The sequence below is a fragment of the Trichosurus vulpecula genome, chromosome 3 (assembly GCF_011100635.1).
Source record: "Trichosurus vulpecula isolate mTriVul1 chromosome 3, mTriVul1.pri, whole genome shotgun sequence".
Taxonomy (NCBI): Eukaryota; Metazoa; Chordata; class Mammalia; order Diprotodontia; family Phalangeridae; genus Trichosurus; species Trichosurus vulpecula.
The window spans coordinates 130,107,031-130,126,621 of NC_050575.1; the positions used below are offsets into that span (position 1 = coordinate 130,107,031).

General features: G+C 36.9%; 1 protein-coding gene across 2 annotated transcripts in view; it reads right to left on the reverse strand.

Moving 5' to 3' along the window:
• The window catches only part of MAPKAP1 (MAPK associated protein 1), a 343,015-nt gene that overhangs the window by 249,753 nt on the left and 73,671 nt on the right, over positions 1 to 19,591 (reverse strand). The window lies entirely within an intron of this gene.

Sequence of the window (19,591 nt, forward strand, 5' to 3'; positions counted from 1 at the left end):
AAATACAAATGCATCCCCTTGCCCCATCTCTACCTCCACCCCCCCACCGTCCCCACTGCCTTCTCTTCTATTCTTACATTGGCACAACCCCCTTTTTATTTTCTCTCAACTCCCCCCCCAATTTTTTCCCTCTTCTCCATCACTCCTAATACATTCTCTCTTACCCCTCCATGTTCTCAGCCCTAACATGTCCTGTGTTTTCCACTGTACCCCTATACTTTCTCTTCCACCTCAACTCATTGTTCTGGCTCCCTCTCATGTCCCAACACAGTCCCTTTTCTCCCTCCTCTCTCTAGCAGGACACACTCACTAGCCTCCTCCAGCATACATGCAGGCATATCTTCTCTCCTACCTAGTCATTTTCTCTTCACCTTCCCTTTCCCCTAATTCCACACACTTTCCCACATTTGCTCTCCCCTATGTGTTCCCTTCTTTCTCTTCTCAAAGGTTTTTTCCCTTCTCCTCTTCATGCACTTTCTCTCCTCTTTTCATATGCAACACATCTCTCCTATATCTAGTCTCTTTCATATATCAACACTCCTCTTCCCTTTCTCTCCTCTCCCTTCCCCTACCCTCAGAATACACCTTCTCTCTCTTCTCCTTCCCCCACCACCAGGACACCTCTCTCCCTCCTCCTCTCTACTCACACTTTTTCTCTTCTCTTTCCATTCTCTCAAACAAAACATTTTTTTCTCTCCATTTTCTCTCACATGTATTCTTTTACACATTCTTTCCATTTCAATTTAGATAATACATTTCCTCCCTCTCTCTCACACAAAGGACTCCCAGCATCCCATAAACACCATACTTAGGCACATAAAGATAAGAGAACAGTAATCACTACTGTCTTTAATGATGAGGTTTAGTCCCCAGCTTCCCAAGGCAATGTTGCATAGGCAGATTCTAAACACTAAATGACCATTATTCTCCTTAAAAGAAGAGCAAGAGTCTGCTTAGGAGATGGGGTGCGAGTGAAACAATACCATCCAACAGTGAATCACACTTGGCTCAGAAAACATTACTGGCCAACCTTGAACAGAAGAAAGACAACATTTGTCTTGAACTCATGAGAAATGAGGCCCAGTGGCAATACTGAAGAGTAAAAAAAATAAGAGAGAGACTTAGGGTCCTAGATAAAAGAATGAGTCTGGATTTTTTCCAAAATCAATTTTAACTGAAACTGCAGATGCCAAGTTACCTTGACTCGTACAGGCAATAAATAGTTTACTGTCCACTCCTACATTAGTTTAATATTTCTTCTGTGCTCACACATGTGTTCTGTATTTCTCTATCCCTGTCACTGTGATAGACTTCTATTACAGTATTCTGAAAAGGAGAGTGTGGGGGTTCCTTTTCTTTGTAAAGAACCTAGCACCTTCCACTATGTTGAGACATTTAAACAAGTTTTCAAATAATAACTGTTTATATTTATTTTTGTATAGTTCTTTATAGCTTACCAAGAGCTTTCCTCAAAGAAACGTAAGTAATTATTATATAACATACATGGTATTATTCTGATTTTACAGTGGAGGAAACAGCCTCAAAGTGGAGGTGACATTTGCCTCAAGACCACAAAGCAGCAAAGTCCACAGTCTCAACTTCAAGTATAGAGCTCTTCCACCAAATAAATATAGACAAGTCAACAGAACATTGCCACCATATGTCATAGTAGAAACAGTGCTGGATTTAAAATCAGGACTGAATTCAAAACCCACCTCACACATTTATTACTTATAGATCTATGGGCATGTATTTAACCCTCTCAGAGCTTCAGTTTCTTCATCTATAAAATGGGGATCACAATTCGTGGGTTGTCCACATTAGTGTTGTGAGATAAGCTCTTTGTATACCATAGCCAGGATCTGACAAGATAATGATAAATGATACCTTAAGAGACAACTTTATGATTCTTTCTAAAGTAATAAATATTTTTAGTCAAGAATCATAAAATGTTAAAAGATAGGAGGCTTAGAACACAAATTGTTAGAAATGAAAAGAACATTTGAATCAAAACTTTCGTGTTTTATAGCAACATTGTGTGATGATCAACTATGACTGACTTAGCTCTTCTCAGCAATACAATGATCCAAGACAATTCCAAAAGACTCATGATGGAAAATGCTATCCACATCCAGGGAAAGAATTGATAGAGTCTGAATGTAGATCGAAGCATACTAATTTCACTTTAATTTTTTTTGTGTTTTTTTCCTTTCATAACATGACTAATATAGAAAGACATTTTACATTATTGCACATATATAACCTATATCAAATTGCTTACTGTTTTAGGGAGGGGGAAAGGAGAGAAAGAGAAAACTTAGAACTCAAAATTTTTATAAAAAATTAATGTTAAAAATTATCTTTACATGTAACTGGAAAAAAATAAAATACTATTTCAAAAAACGAAAAAAGAAGTCAGAGTTTTAGACCTGGAAGGGATGATAGAACACCAGTCTTTATAGAGTTAGAAGAGACGTCACGGAGGCAACATACTAGTCAGGTGACTGGAAGATACTTCTCTTTAATCTAAGTTCTGTCAGATTCAAAATGGGGGTTGTTGGGTTGCTGTGGCAAAATAATTCTATAAACATTAAAGTGTTGCATAAAGGTGAGGTATTGTTTCAGTCCTGCCCTATCTCCTTCATTTTAACCAATTAGAAAACTGAAGCACAAGAGTCAAGAGATGTGCCCAATGTCACCTAAGAGTTAGGGCTCCGGGTCATCAGAGCCAGTGCTTTGTCCCATAATACACTGCTCTCCTTATTCAAGCTTTTCTCAGCATGAAAACATCAGGTATGTCTCCAATAAATGTATATTATTAAGAGAAAATAAAATCTTGCCCTATAAGACTCACTTTTTTGAAGAATAGGGTATAAAATTTGGAGAAATTCAGACTTAATATTGTGAGTATAACGGGGAAAAACCACTAATTTGGAGCTAGAGAATCTGGGTTCAAATACCAGCTTGACTACTTACATAATCTTGGGCCTAGAAGTAATTTTCTCTTTCTGAGGGGGTTGATGGAGAAGACATATGGAAGGATCCCCTACCCCTTATCACTGGGCTCTTTGTTAAGGAAAACATGGGAGGAAAAATGATTATAAATCAAAATTAATGTAATACAAAGTAAAATGCATCAAAACAAAACTTTTTTAAAAATAAAGGAATAGCTTCTTCCAGTTCTAAGTCCTATAATTCCTGAGGATCTCTACTTAAAACTAGATGTAAATGTCATATGCAAAACTTGTATATAACTTTTTTCTAGGACATAATTTTACTCTCTTTGATTGAAGGCAGATATTGTAATTTCTCATCTCAATACATCATTAGTACTTAATTTTTTTTTGATGAACTACATATTTTAAAAAATTTAACAGCTTGGGATTTAATGCAGTAAAATAGCAACAAAAAAGTTATTTTGGTAGAAAAAGTTATATTTTGATGTAATTTTTAAGAAGGAAAGATAAAAGTCAACAAAACCAGTTTTAGCCAAGTGGTTATTGGATTTTCTTCTTTCCACTCTGGAAAAAGTCCTTCCTGTTGAAGAAGGTAGTGAAATTTTATCACAGCTATTGCTATTCATAAATCTTATATCTATTTTAATTCAATCTGGCCCTAGCCTCAGAGTCGTTACACCACAATTTGATTACTACAACCATACTTTTTAACTGCTGTCAGAAGAGACAGTGCCTTATATAAACATCTGCCAGAGCACATGCCTGCTTTCCATAGCCCTGGCTTTAAATCATACTGTGGTGATGAATCTTTATCTGACACTAATACTTTTTAACTTCATACAGACAATTAAAATGAATTGTAGCTAAATGCACATGTAACAAATCAATTTAATCTTTTGTTATACAGTCGCATATTTTGCAAATCCCCCAAACTCACCTTCCTATGTGAATCTCTACATGGATTTTAAAATTTGAATTTGAAGAGAAACAAGAAGTCACGATAAAATATTTCCAATGTGCTACTGAGGGCAGCTATAGAGTTAGTAAGAACCTTAGAACAGATTAATAGAATGGGTCTTGTATGAATGTTAAAACTCCAAGTGACCTTAGAATAAAATGTCAGAACATACAAACACACATAAGACAACATACTGGTTAAGATTAATAATAACTCATTTATATAGTGCTTAAAGATTTACAAAATGTTTTCTTCATCACAATCCCATCAGGTAGTGTATCACTATATTCTGTTTTAGAAATGGGGGAACTGAGGGTGAAGAGAAGTTAAATGACATGTTCACAACTACACAACTAGTATGACATTATTATGCACACTGGATTTGAAGTCAGAAGACCTAAGTCTCTATCTCAGCTCTGTTATTATTGTCTGATCTTGGGCAAATTAGTTCTCCTTTTTGGGGAGAAAAGAGATCCCTAATCTACAAAATTGGAGCGGGAGAAGGGGGAGTGAACTGGATAATCTATAGGGTCTTTGCTCTGACATTCTGTTGTAGGTTTTGCGTTCAAAGTATCAGAGCTGGGAATGAAACTCAGGTCATAGAATATCAGAATTGGAAGAGACATCAGAGGGCTTTAAACTCTAAATACAGTAGACTTATTGCCAATAATTAATTTATTCCTAACCATGGAACCAGAGGAGTGTACAACTGGGCTATATGATGTCAACTTCAAAAAGTATAGTACATAGTCCAATATTCCTAGGACCATCAAGGTTATCAAAACACTTCTGGAACTGATTTATATATTCAGCTTGTACCACCTTTTGGGGAGAACAAGTTTCTTAATTTACTACATGCTTATAATTACTTCTTTAACGTTTCAGAGGTGATCTCCTAGTTCTAGTGTAGATAAAGGGATTTTATTTTTAAAATTCTGAATTAAAGACTCATAGAAAGTTAGATCTAGAAACTATCTCAGACTGCAGAACAAATAAAACAGAACGTTGGACTTGGAAATGGTCTTTAGAACACAAGATATGAAAATACTGAATCTTAAAACTGAAAGAGATCACAGTGATCATTTATTCCAACATGTTCCTGCCTTACAGATGAGGAAACCAAGTCTCCAAACGGAAAATTAACTTACCAAGAAATACACATTAGTTCACGAATTGGTAAATAATCTAACCCAAGTTTCCTGCTTCCAAGTCTGGGGGTCCTTTGGTTGCACCAAATTATCTGCAACCTTCATTTTCTAGGCTTCAGTTAGTTCCTGAACCACATAATCCTTAGTGTAAGGAAAAACCTCCTAATGATTCAAACCATCCAAAAGTGGAACAGGCTAACTCAAAGATAATGTTATCCCTGACTAGAGGTTTTTAGAAACCAGATGACCACTTACTAGTGATGATGAAATTCTTGGTCAGGGACAGATTAAACTACATGGCCCCTCAGGGCTTCTAACTGCAGGATTCTGTGGTTCTGTGAGCCGTATGTTTTTAATGCTAAAAAGGATGTTATAAAGATCAGGTAAAGTGACCTTGTCAATTTAATGAGAAAGAAAGTGACACTTCAAGAAACAAAATGACCTGTCCCAGGTCCCAGAGCCAGGCAAGGCCAGAGGTAGAATGAAAAATGAGGAGGAAGTGAATACCTGATTAAGAACAGAGGGTTTCTAAAAGTTGTTCGGTTTCAGAGGCAAAATTTGAACCCAAGGCTCCCTGCCTCTGAGGCTCTCTATCAACCTCTCAGAAAAAAATGCATGTGATTATGCAGAATACTGAGTGGAATGCAAAAAGGTCCCTGGTCTCTGAAAGATAGAAGCATGGTTGCACTATGTCCACTGAATTGCAGACAGCACTGAAACTCCAGAAAGCCATAGGATTTCCTTTTGTTTAGGGGAAGAGAGAACAGAGAACACTCACTGATCGTAAGTTCTTGAGTTGCTTCTAGGAAGGACCTATCAAGATCAATAGAGACAACCTCAAGAGGCAGTACGGCACAGTGGAAGAAGACTTTGACTTGCAGGTAGAGATTGCACTCAGAGATTCACTGACTATGTAGTTCTGGACAAGTCCATCATTCCCTCTGAGCCTTGGCTTCCTTATTTGTAAAATGAGCATGATAACAACATAAAGGACTTCAGAGCTTAATGGAACTTTTGACATCATTTAGTCCAGCCCCTTCATTTCACAGGAGTTGAATCCAGGTCATCTTACTATGGACCTGATGCTCTTTCCACTGAACTATGCTACTTCCCCTACAATGGAGAAGAAAAGAGGTCTAAGTTTGAGAAGGAAAAAAAATAATATTGGTTGTAGGGTATAAGGAGGAGAAGGGAATAAAATTTAAACAAGATTCTATAAAACCTGATTAGATGCTAACAAAGGTTTTAGAAAAAAAAAAACTGGCAACCTAACAAAGCATTGTGGATGGCTAGGTGGCACAGGGATTGAATTCCAGGCCTGGAGTCAGGAAGACCTGCGTTCAAACCTTTTGAGAAATTTAAGTCACCTCTGTCTGGGTGGTCTTCATCAGTGGTGTCATACTCAAATAAAAATGGATCCCTGCAGGCTATGCATTGACTTAGAAAATCACAAATTAATATTATCTATGTTGTGTTGTATTCTATTTTTATTTATTTTGTCAAACATTTCTCAATTATATTTCAGTGTGCTTCTGGACATACTCTGGTGCATGCCACCAGGCAGCGAAGAGTTTGGCACCTTTGATCAACATCATCAGGATTGCTAGATGTTTTGCTGAGCCATTATCAGCTACCTTTAAAAGACTGTGGAGATTGGAAGAGGTTGAATAGAACTGGAAAAAAGGAAATAGCCTGATTTTCAAAGCCAGAAAGAGAATGTAGTCTTCAAACTATAGGCCAGTAAGTTTAACTTCAATTCTGGGTGAAAGTCTAGAACGTATTACTAAACAGATGGTTAGTGAATTTTTAGAAAAGGAAACTATGATCACAAAGGACGAGTGGTTTCCCCTAGCATCCTCCTCTGCATATTCCCTTATGTGTTTACAATAAGGCCTTGTCACCTTCCCTCAAACATGCAGAATAAAAAAGCACCGTTTTTTTTCAGCAGTGACTGGTTCAACTAATTTTTCTATAAATCTTTTTTCGGTTGCAGCAACAGAGCCCAATAGCCATTGTAACTGTATCAACAATAGGTCATACCATACTAACTTCATTTCCTTTTATAACAACATTACTAAACTGGTAGATTTAGCAAACCATTTGATAAAGTCTCTCATGCTATTTATAGAAAAGATGGAGTGATATGTGCTAGACATCATTAGTTGGATTCAGAATCAGTTGAACGGCTAGACCCAAAGAACAGTCATTACCAGAGATCTGCACCTGCCCATAAAAGAGAGTTAACATCCTACATGATAGAGTGAGAATTCAAAAAGGCTCAAGATTTGGCTGAATCTCACAAAATGAAATTTAAAAGGGATGAAGTTTATAAAAATACTTGGGTTCAACATCAACATCCTAAGTACAAAACAGGAGAAGTATGGCTAGATAACTGCTCATCTGAAAAAGATCTGGTGGTTTTATTGGAGTGCAATCTATGACTGCATTAAAAGAACTAAAGCATCCAGGAGAAGGGAGGGAACAGTCTCACAATATGCTGGGTTTAGTTCCAAGTGCTATGCTTTTGGAAGGACATGGATATGCTAGAAAACATTCAGTTGAGGGAAATCAAGATAGTGAGGAGTCTTAAGTTCATGACATATGTGGCTAGGCAGCAGGAATTAGGAATATTTAACCTGTAGAAGATTTTGGGGATTTGGGGGTAAGGGGGCAGTCTTCGAATATTAGAAGGCTGTACTATGAAAGAGGGATTAGAACTGTTTTGTTTCGTCCCAAAGGCAGAACAAGGAGCAATAAGTGATTGCAAAGAAATAAATTTCGGTCTCGGGTAAGACAAAAATTCTTCCTAACAACCAGACCTATCCAAAAGCGAATGGAAAGTAGTGGGTTTCCCATTAGTAGAGGACTTCAAACAAAGGTTGGATGACTATTTGTTGTTCAAATATGCGTTAGACTAGAATGTTTGTGAGGTCCCAACTTTTTTGTGAACTTCTTATTTAAAGAAACCATTCTGAAATTGCTTTTCCCTGCTATTCACTCCCTTTTAAAATTCTTAATCGTTCTCTCCTACCCTCCTGTTCTTTGGCTCTTCTATAATAAACTATTTGACTTACTGAATTTCTCAAAATTATTGTCTGAGTTGCATACAAAGAAAATTTAATTGGGGCCTGTAGAACTTACAGTCTTTGACTTAAGAAATCTGTTCAACCCCAATGACCCACTTACAATTCCAGAGGATCCATGATGAAATACGCTTCCCACCTCCTGACAGAAAGGTAATGGTCTACAGATATAAACTGAGATACACATTTGAACATGGCCAATGAGGGAATCCGTTTTGCTTGATTAAGCATATATTTGTAAAACAAGAGTAATATTTGTACTAAATACTTCACAAGGTCGCTATAAGCAAAGTGTTTAGTTGCAAGAGCAGTATGGGTCTCTCTAACTAGAGGTTTCTCCAAAAAAAAAAAAAAGGTTGAATTACCACTTGTTGAAACTGTTACAGAGGAGTTTCTTGTCCTGCAATGTGTTGGACTAAATGGCATCTAAGCTTCTTTTCCACTCTGAAACTCTGTGATCTTAATATAGTGCAAAGAACTAGGCTTACAGTCAAAAGACCTAGATTGAAGTCTCAACTTCAACAGTTAAGAGGAACATAATCCTGAAAAAATTCATGACAATCTTCCCGAACCTCAGTTTTCTCACCTCAAAAATGGGAAGTATACTTGAACTACTAAACTCAGAGGCTGACTGGGAAGAATTTTGTGAACCTTAAAAAGCCATAGGAAGGTGAATTTTTACTATGATGATGATTACCTCCAGAGACAACTCATTCCAGTTTCTGGACAGATTCTTAGGAAGTTTTTCCTTATATTCAGCCAAAATCAGCCTCTCTGCAACCTACCTTCCTCTCCACCCTGCCCCCCACCCCCAACATTGCTTCTACTTCTGCCTGTCAGGGCCAAAAGCAATCACCCAAATCCCTTTTCCACATGAAATCTTTAAATATCTGCTGGGGGAGGAGGTGGGGGGAGGAAAGGGGACAAAGACAACAAAACTCCCCAATGGCCACACCTCACAATAAGGAAACATAATAAGAAAAAATTACAGCCCTGTTGAAATGATAAATATTCAGAATCCACGCAAGGAGCATTTTACTCGGTGAGCAATTTCGTTAAATTTAAATTCCCTGACATTTTAAGTATTTTCAATGCTACCCTGTAGCTACGTGTTGTTCTGCACTAGTTTTTATCTACTTTCTTTGAGGAGAGCTAGTTAATGTCAATGATTGTGGAAAACATTTGTTCATAATTATCCAGACATAGACTGGAACAATACTGAAACAAGAGCAGCATGCAAAAATGTATTTAAGGACTATCATCCCAAAATGCTGCTAAAAGCTATTAACCAGTATGTGTTAATTGCCACAGCATTCATATTAATTTTCACTTCAGGCCCGACATTGTGGAATATTTCCCCTGATACATTTTAAACAAAGTTTAATTTAAGGAACTGCTTCTATCAACACTTATGAAAATTAACAGCCAAGCAATTAGCGCTCATGAATTATCCCTTCCCCCCATGCTTGCTGCAGCTTCATTGTTAAAACAGTTACTAACAGAGAAATGTTAAGATTCTTAATAAGTTCACCTAATCACAATTACACTTTCCTGTATAGACCCAAATCTTACATGAGTTTTGTGAGAATTTATCAGACAAATGTTTTTCTTAAGGTTTAAGAATTAACATTATCTAAATCAGTTATTTCAGCTCAGGAAATATCTGAAACTATAAGAAGTGATGAAATCATTTGTAATTATACCAGAAAATGCTAAGAGCTAGGAGGGACCTTAGAACATGGAACAATAGTAATGAAAGGGCCCCTAGAACATAGAATGTTCATTAGATAATCAATTTATAGCTGGAAATAACATTAGAGATCATCTAAACCTACACATTCACTTTACAACTCCTCTGGGGCCTAGAAAGAAGCAAGTGACTTGCTCAATACCACACAATTTTTTCCATTCCAGCACACTGACTCTAAATGTTAACGCTAAGAGGTACCTTAGAACATAGAACATTTAAGGGGTTAATGACTCTTTCTTGAACTTAATTGTACATAGAATGTCAGACTATAAAAGTCCTTAATGATGATTTATTCTTATTATATCATTTTAAAGGAACTGAATCCCAGAAAAGTGAAGCTGTCTGGCCATGGTCATGCAGCTAGTAAACTCACACCCTTGACTTCTGACTTCTAGTTGAGTGTACTTTGTGCTGAATGCTAGTCTGATGATTTAAGCTTTCAAAAAAGACGCTGCTTAAAAGATCAGTCCTTTTGTTCTTGGTTTTTCTCCCCTCTTTTTTCATGACAGATTCCATTGCCTTCCAAAGCCTACAATTTTTCCTGCTTTGTGTTATGGAACTAGCTCCCTGGATTTAACCTTCCTAGTTACAGCTTTCAATAATTTTGACATTTGTCCATCTTCACAATTCAGCAATATGTGGTGCTATTTTAAAGAAATGAGGTGATGACTTACAATTGAACCACCTAATCTCTTAACTACATTTTAAAACCATCAAGGTCGGGCTACATCTATTTCTTTGCAACCCTATCATGCAGAAAGCACTGTGGTCTATGCCAATTATTTTAGAGGTTCAATAAGCACTTGTGGATGAGGCCAATGAAAATATCTGTGAATGCAGTTTGACCTGAGTGTGTAATGAAAAACTGTAATGTGGTGGAAGGAAGACTGAACTTGGAGTCAGGGAACTTTGGGTCAGATCCCAGTTCTGTCACTTACTACTTGTGTGGTCTTGAGGAAGTTCTTTAACTTCTCAGCTATCGTTTCTGCATCAATAAAATATGGAGGCTGGACTAAAGGATCTTTAAACTACCCTTCAGGCTCTGAATCTATGCTCCTATCCACTTGCCAGCTCTAACAATATAAGAATCTAATGGATACCGTAGTCCTGTGACCTTAAATCACTCAACTTCTCCAACACTCAGTTTCCATATTTGCAAAATGCAGATAATCATCCTTTTGCTATTTACCTCCATAAGGCAGCTATAAGAATTAAAGGAGGTAAATATGAAAGAGTTTTGTAAACACTAAGGTACAAAGTAAACTGATAAGGTACTAATGATGAAAATAAACCAATGGTAGGGAACAAGGAAAGCTATGATTTGTGTTAAAAAAACAAACACAAAAAAGGATGAATCTCTACAGTCCTGACAGCCCTATACCTACTACCCTGGGTCTTGACATTAGAAAGGTCAAAAAATCAGATCAAGATTTAAAGGGTAAAAAAAAAAAATAAAAAATAAAAAAATAAAAATAAAAAAAAAGATTTAAAGGGTAGCTCAGCTAGTAAGTTGTGTGACCCACGGCCACAGTGTGCTCAAACTGCTTAAAAAACATTAGATTAAATAACCTCTAAAGTCCCTGCCAGTCTTAATATTTTGTTATTCTGTGAAACAGATTTTCTTTTGGCTGTGGCAATTCATAAAACTGACTACTAAGGTGTAGAAGGGTGTTATGGTCTGTGCTGGCGATGGAAGAGCCCATCCTGGTTAATATCCTAAATATTTTAAAGTATTATCACTAGAACTAAACTTAAACCTATTTGTAACCCAGTTCTCAAGATCAGAGACAGCCTGAGTTATATAACATCAATAGCCTACCAATGAAGATAGCCGCGATAATTAAATACCACTGATGATAATAAGATGATAAAAATAAATATGAAACAATAACAATAAAAGAATAGACACACAAAGCATTCCATAGGTGTCAACCACATGAAGTGAACAATACAGCTACAAAAACAATCATCAAACATTTTATGGACTAGTGGTGCACATTTCTTTATGAAACCAATGGAGTTTATGATGGCAATTCAAGACCAAGACATTACAAAAGAGTTAACCATAAAGTGCTCAGACCTAATGATCAATGAAGTTTATACAAGGAAACAGCAGAAACTATGCAACAAAACATCACTGAAGGCTGCATAAATTTAGCACCTACAAGATACTTAACAGGATATCTAACAGGACCTTGTGACTAGAATTATACATCAGAAGCTCACTCTTTCTCATAATCTGTCTGTCAACAATTTTCCATACTGGAACTACAAAACTAAATATTCTTGAAAATTTGACAAACTGTAATGGAACTGAGACTTTGTCACAGACAAAACTGTTGCCTACAACTGCTAGGATGTAATCATACTGATTTGTAATAATTTAAGAACAATGTTATAATATATGTCATGATATTGATTACTAAATCTCTAAACTATAGAGAATGAAAAGCTTTTAAAACACAGAGACTAGGATAAAGATAACCAGGAAAAGGATAAATCTACTTAGTCATCCTTAGTTTCTCAATCTATAAAATTGGGATAATGATCATACCAAATAATTCACAGGATAGTTGTGAGCAAAGCGCTTTGTAGTCCATAATGCACTACAGAAATGAGTAAATATTAACAAAGTTAGTCAGTCTAAAGGAGAAAAGAACATTTTCAACATTACAAAGAACCACAAATCTAAACCATAAACATCAAGTCCTCCTTTCTCGATTTTACCGTCAAAGAAATTATTGAAAAATTGTAGGATCATAGATGTAGAAGGAATCTCAGTTCATTTTCTCCAATTGCCTCATTTTACAGGTGATTAAATTGAGGTCCAGGGCAGTTAAAAGACTTCCCCAGAGTCATACAAGAGAAAGCATCAGGAGCAATTTTTGAACCTAAGTCCTCTGATTCCAGGATCAATCTTCCCTCCATTCTACCGTGCTACCATTGTAGTTATACAGAGGCTGATGTATATGAATTAAAGGGCAGTTTGTAGAGTCTTAGACATAAAACCAAGCCCCTTCCAAGTTAACATGTTTCGAGGACTCCTTTCTCCTTCTCTAAGGTTTTGAATACCTTCAGAATTTTACCATAGCTACCACCTCTTGAGGAAATAAATAATTGAGTAGTTTTTTTTAAAGCATGTTTAATTAGACCCCAAACTCTTCCCTGTCCCCTTCTCTCCCCAATAATGTATCATTTACCCCAGAGACTCACATAGCATAGTTAATTATGTAAATAACGCATGTGCTATTTCCCAGAAAAGCATTATGAATATTTGTGGCCAAAAAAAAAAATGCACACATAGCTTTGCAAGAACCATTTTAAACATCTCAGACCAATTTGACTGAAAAACCTTATTTTTTAAGACAAGAACACGTCAAAGGAGGATTTAAGAACAGGCAGATTTCTAACAACTTTCTATGCAGGTGCTGAGAAAATATAATTTTCTGTTATAGTAGCAACAAAAATTTAGTGGTGAACTTAAAACGATTGATGGTAAGAATCAATCAGGATAGTATTAAGGCAAGAAAAGCAGACCCTTCTGGAAAAGGCTTTATTATCAAAGAGTCGACATGATCTTAACGATAGAGACAGCAATAGTGTGGCTATCAGACTAATACAATCCTATTATTACCCAATCGCCAAAATGCTAATTTGATCATTTTGTAGTGTTATTTGAATAGTCGTTTTAATTTCTAGGTTAAAGAAAGGCTCAGTTCCAGTACAATTCTCAATTAATCACTGCGGTGTCCCTGACTCTAGTGTCAAGGAATTTTCATGAAGATTTTTTTAAAAGGCTAATTTAGTATGTACAGTACAATATCCTTCAAATGTTAGCCACTTTCAATCCACGGTAGCCAAACACTCAATATTAAATAACTGATTAGAACAAGGATTTAATTGTATGTCACCATTTGTGATATGTGGGTGAACAATAAAATGTTATCACTTTGTAAGACACTTATTGATAGGAAAGGACTCCTTAATCAGTTGACAACCAGAGATTGTGCAGACCACATATTTATTAGTTCAAAAATATACTTGTGATATCAGGAGTTCCAAAAGCATCTTAAATGTAAATACACATCTAGTAAAAATGGCTCCTTTGTGATTGGAGAAACAGCATCCCTAATGTTGTTTTTATAACTCCCTCTGGCTCTGCTGAGATTGGATATATACCAAGCAGAGTTCACAACCTTCTGGCAAATCCAAATCAACATAATTTGTAATAGTCTAATGACATAAAGTGAATGCCGCAATATGATATTCAAAGAGAGCCATACTATTTTGTTGGCATCAAAGCATGATTACTTACTAATTACTCCAGAAATTATATTCTCAAATCATGGGCAAGAATCATGTAATTGAAGCAAATAAATTCCTATCATATTATACAATGTTATTAATAAGTATCCATGACACCTGAAAGAACCCACTATCAATTTTTATCTTTCAAAAGAGTATCTGCACTCCAACAAGATTAAGTTGCTTGTTTGTTTTTTAAAGCACTGATCTTAACGATCCCTTCTCCTTTTTGCTCCCTCCTTCTAGCGCTCTACAGAAAGGGAAAATGAAAAGAAAAAATGGTGAAACTTTAGTCAATTATTTCTGCTGTGTTCTAACAACTCATCTCCCCAGAAGGAGGAGCCTGAAATTACTAAGTCACACCCTTCTGTTTCATCCTTCTGTCTCTATAACTACTGCAATAGCCTCAAGTGTTTCTGTTTCAAACCCCCACAGCACAAACTCCCAAATTAATTTTCCTAATGCATAAATCTGGCCATATATCTACTCTGCTCAAAAACTTATAAGGTATGTCCCAAATCTTCCTAACATTGAAGTATTCTATAATCTAGTAGATGAATCAATTTTATCCACAGATTTCATCAGTGAATTTGGGCAAGTCATTTAACTCTCTAGTCTCCAGTTTCCACATCTCTAAAATTGGGAAACTGGACTACATAGCATGTAAAGTCCCCTCCAGCACTAAATTTTATCATATTCTGCCTCTTCTCTGCTCAAAATCCCTTAAAGTCTCCTTAATGCTTCCCCCAAAATAAAGTCCATACTTCTGATACTGGCATTCAAGGTTTCCCACAATCTGGTGCTATCCTACCCCCCTGGCCTTATCACATGCTACAGCTTATATGTCCCATAAATTATTACATATTCTAACTCAGATAAACTCCTCCAAGCTCCCAGAACATATGCAATGCTTTTCTCCTTCCATACCTGGAAGGCCCAACTTTTCCCCATCTCTTGCTCCTAAAATAGCAGTTTCAAGGCTTAGTTCAAATACTACCCTCCTTCATGTAGGACTTCCCTGATCCTTCTCAAAAATGAACATTCGAGATTCTGTACCTCTCTGCTTCACACACACCATAATCTATTTTGTATTAGTTATTACTGTACATGCCATTTTTCTTGTTATATGTTCCCAGAGGGAAAAAAAATTACATCTTATATTTTCTTCTCTCCCCCTAATAACCTCTCTATACTCAACAGTGGGCCTTACAAATAGCAAAATAAAAAGTGTTTGTAGAATTAAACATGCAAAATCATGTTATGTATACATAACACAAGAGTGAGATAATATCTGGGGGCTGCTAGGTGGTGCACTGAATAAAGTGCTGGGCCTGGAGCCAGAAAAACCTGAATTCTAAACCAGCCTCAGATACTTACTAGCTGGGTGACCCTGGGCAAGTCACTTAACCTCTGTCTTCCTCCAAGTCCCCATCTGCAAAATGGGGATAATAATAGCATCTACTTCCCAAGGTTGTGGTAAAGATCAAAGAGATAATATTTGTAAAGCATTCAGCACAGGGCCTAACATATAGAAGGTACTACATAAATGTTAGTTATCATTGTCGTCCTCATCATTATTCTATGTAAATTGCTATATAAACCTTAAAGCTATATAAATGTGAACCCATTACAAGTTGTAGGGGTGAAGGGGGAAAGGCAGAATGACACAGTGAATAGAGTGTTGGCCTGAGAACCAGGAAAACCTGTATTCAAGTCTCACGTCTAACACATACTGGTTATTTCATTCTAGGCCAGGCCATTTAACCTCTCGGTGTTCCACACAAAAATCTATCACTGTTAAGTTGCAAAGAAAGTGCCACTCCACACTGGCCAAAGGAATTTCTTGATCTGGGAGTTTCTTATATCAATGAAACACACACACACATTCAACCAAGATTTGTGAAGTGGCTATGTTTACACCACTATTAGGTGCTGAGAGAGATACAAAGTTTATATAAGATTTTAAAATCCACCTCCCCATGGAACCCATGGTCTAACAGAACACTGAAATGCCAACAGGGCCATAGTACACAAGGAAAGGAAAGGCTTTAAATGCCAAACTGAGGAGTTTATGCTTTATCCTAGGGGAAAGATTCCCAAACTTTGTTTTACAGTGCCCTTAGTATTTCAAAAATTTTTTTCAGGTTGCCCCTTGGCCAAAAGAAACACCTAAGAGTTCCATTTTTTAACTAGTCAGGTATAAAATTTAAGGGACAATAATAAGTCATTGAAAATTCTTAATCAGATGAGTGAGTAGAGACGAGACAGATGGTGAAGAGGCAAAAATCTCTCTAAGGAGAAGAATCTAGGTGACTCCAGTGATGGTGGCACCCTCAACAGAAATAGGGAAGCTATTTTGAAAGAGAGGGTAGATTTCAGAGAAAAACAATGATCTTTTTTTTTTAATATGTTAAGTTTGAGATGCCAAAGGGACATACAGGTAGAGCGGTCCAGTAGACAGTTGGTGATATGGGGCTGGAGCTTAAAAGAAAGATGAAAGCTAAATTTGGAAGTAATCTGCAAAGAGATGATAAGTGAATTTGGAGAAGAATAATAGGCTAAGATGCACACTTTGAATCTTCTGATTAGAAAATGAGAAATCTTTTGTTCAGTGATTTAACTTTTAAAAAATATTTTTCCCAATAATACTTATAAAGCATATAGTATAAGTATTACTTTTCAAATTTTACAGAAGAGAGACCTGAGGCACAGAAAACAGTGACTTTCCTATGGTCATTCAATTAATAACTATAGATCCAAGACTCAAAGAGTCGACATGATCTTAACGATAGAGACAGCAATAGTGTGGCTATCAGACTAATACAATCCTATTATTACCCAATCGCCAAAATGCTAATGTTTTTTTTTTTAACTAGGATTTAGAAGAAACTAAAAATATCATAGATCATAAAATCAAAGGGATTTTTTTTTCAAGGCTCAGCTGCCACCTTCTCTATGTAACCTTTCAAAGTTCACAGATTTAGAGCTGGAAGGAGCTTTATAGGTTATCTAATCTAATCCCTTTGATTTTACAAAGTAGGGAACTGAGGGTAAGAAAGGTTAAGTGATTTACCCAAGGTCTCACAGCTAGTAGTTGTCAAGCAAATGTCCCCAGGTCTTCCCAACTTCAACTCCAGCACTCTAGCCCCTGTGCCCTATGCCTGCTCAGCTGAAAGTACCTCTTCTATACAGACCTTCCATTCCCTAACTTAGGTTGCACTGATGCATGTATCTTATGGAGATTTACCACATATCAGGTCTTTGAAGAACTGGGCTATTTTTGTCTTTGTATCCCCAGTACCTTATAAACCATAGGTCCTTAATATTTGCAGAACTGGACTGTAGCATTTAAATTGTAAAGAAACCTTGGAGGGACAGCTGGCTGGCGCAGTGAGTAGAGCACTGACCCCGAAGTCAGGAGGATCTGAGTCCAAATCCACCCTCAGACACTTGACACACTTACTCGCTGTGTGGCCTTGAGCAAGTCACTTAACCCCAATTTCCCCCAAAAGAAAGAAAGAAACCCTGGAGACCATCTAGTACACCTCCCTCATTTTGCAAACTGAGGCACAGTGACAGAAAAGGACTTCCTCAAGGTCACCAGAAGCAGCTGGACTTGAATTTCTGACCTGTGGCAATTCTAAATCCAATGTGCTTTGCACTGCCACGCTGCCTTAGGCCCTCTTCCAATTCTGTTTTCTATCAATCTTACGCATTTTTTAGCCCTGGAAAAAAGAGCTTCCTTGTGAAGATCTTCAGTTTCCTCATCTACAAAGTGGGTATGATAACACTTACATTATGTACATCACACAGCCAGGAGGCTAAGATGAAATGATGGAGGTCACATACTTGGTACATGTAAAACACATACATGTCCGCTATTATCACTCTGAATTCTGAGCAATTTCTGCCAAAATGTTTTACAATGAACAATTACAAAGTGCACAGATGAAAATAAATTGGTAGAAAAACATTGTATCATTTACTAATTTTAATAGCTCAAAAAGACAACGGAAGGTTCTCTCTCATCCCTGCAAACCATAAGCTGTCACCGCCACCAAGGAGCAAAAAGTGGCCACAACTCTCTTCAAGAAGTCATCCCTGGGCCAAAAACCAAGGACAAGAGCACCACCCATTTCGCAGGCTGGGTAAATTAATCACTGTCCTCTTTATGCAAATAAGTCCCCAGAGCCAAACGTGAGATAGCCAAGTCTTCAGAAAAGGGAACAATATAGGAAATAATTGAGAAGCAAATGGACTGAGGAAAGACAGGCGATAAACCAAGTCCAAGAAGTACCATTTCCACTGCTAACTAGTCTACCAAATGAGAAATGACAGTATCCTAGCCATTCAAATCTGCTAGAGACCTTGACTGATGAGGACCCAATTAACCAGAAGTGCCAATTAACTAGAATGTTTTCTCTTCCTGATTTGAATCTCAGTTTCCAAATATGTAAAATGAGGATAATAATGGTTGTGCTATAAATCTTATAGCTTTGTCATGAGGTACAAGTAAGGTAAGATATATGCAAGCATTTTGTAAACCGAAGTTCCATATAAATGTAATGTGTTGTTGTTGTTATGACAGTAACAGAAAAAAAATCATTTAAGTGCAGTTATGCACCTGTCCCATAATATCATTTTTATACTTACTGGTTTTGGTGTCTCGTCCTAATAATAAAAAAGTTCACCGAGAGTGGGGCCTGAGACCTACCAGATACCTCTTCTATCTACCACACTGGTTGCTTCAGGGCTATGAACACAGGAGGTGCTAACCCTAAAAAGGGTAGTTTAGGGTAGGTGTAGCAGTATACAATGATGATGATGATGATGACGACGATGATGATGAACATTTGAATGGTATTTTGAAGTTCAGAAAGCACTGCTGCTATTCTTGAATCAGACATAGAGGTGTCTTTAGAGACTATCTAGTCATAGAATAGTGTGAATTAGAGAGATGTTAGAAATAAGCTAGCACAGTTCCATCACTAGACTGATGAAGAAACAGAGAGAACCATGAAAGGTAATGTGATTTGCCCAAGAAAATAATATATGGTAGCAATGGGCTTCAAACTCAGATTTTCTAACTCTGAATCCAAGGGCCTTTTTACTTTACCTTCCAGACTCCATTTCATATATCAGGAAATTAGGTCCATAGATGGGGCAGCTATGTGGCACAGGGGATAGAGCACTGGACCTGAGTCAGGAGGACCTGAGTACAAATCCTACTATAGACACTCATTAGCTGTGTGACCCTAAGCAAGTCAATTAACTTCTGTCTACCTCAGTTTCCACACCTGTAAAATACAAGTAACAGTACCTGTCTCATAGGGTTGTTGTGAGGGCAGAATGAGATATTTGTAAAGCACTTTTGTAAACCACAAAGTACG